This window comes from Acyrthosiphon pisum, unplaced genomic scaffold (genome assembly GCF_005508785.2).
Source record: "Acyrthosiphon pisum isolate AL4f unplaced genomic scaffold, pea_aphid_22Mar2018_4r6ur Scaffold_21575;HRSCAF=24299, whole genome shotgun sequence".
Taxonomy (NCBI): domain Eukaryota; kingdom Metazoa; phylum Arthropoda; class Insecta; order Hemiptera; family Aphididae; genus Acyrthosiphon; species Acyrthosiphon pisum.
The window spans coordinates 14,425-15,264 of NW_021771057.1; positions in this window are offsets into that span (position 1 = coordinate 14,425).

Consider the following 840-nt stretch of genomic DNA (forward strand, 5'->3'; position numbering starts at 1 on the left):
ACATTTCTCTTTACCCAACTCTTCAATAACAGAACTTATTTCAGCAGAAATGTATTCAGCAGTATGGCGGTTAGAGCCGCAATCAATTGACTTAAATATAAATGGTTTAGGAGTTGTTACTATTATGTTCATAATTGATTCATTTCTGAAAAAAATTTTAAAATTTTAAAAATAAATAAAATCAACTATCAATTATTTTTAACAAAATATGCTTTTCATCACATTTAAAAAGTCTCTAACTATCCCTTTATTTAAAAATGGTGATGTAAAATTATATAATAAACATAGACAAATCACTTTGACATTATATTATAATCTTTATAATTTAAATTCTTTATACCTTAAAAATGTACCTATGCCTTTTTATGTTTAATTACAGATATTATTAATACAACTAGGTACACATAATCATAATACTAGGTTCAATAATTATATTGGTATTATTGTTCCAAAACCTATAACTAATTTTAATAGATTCTATATTCTATTTGTGTTTTATAAAATTCTTACTACTTTAAAAATTAATTTACTTTCTTTTGATAATAATTATATTTATATATTATTTAAACAATACTATAATACTATTGACTATATTGACTTTGAAAGTTTCTCACTTAAACTGTTATAATCTAAAAATAAATGCATAATTGATGTTACACACCTTATATTGCTCCAACCATCTAACTGAACTGCATAAACTTTAGCTTCTAAAATATTTTCATAGACTTTGTTATAAGTTCTTAAATATTCTTTTTCCAATAGGGTAGTTGATATTGTTTTTCTTGATGGCGGATTATATGTGGGCCTAAGTGTTTTAAAAAATTTTAACCAGTTCTGATT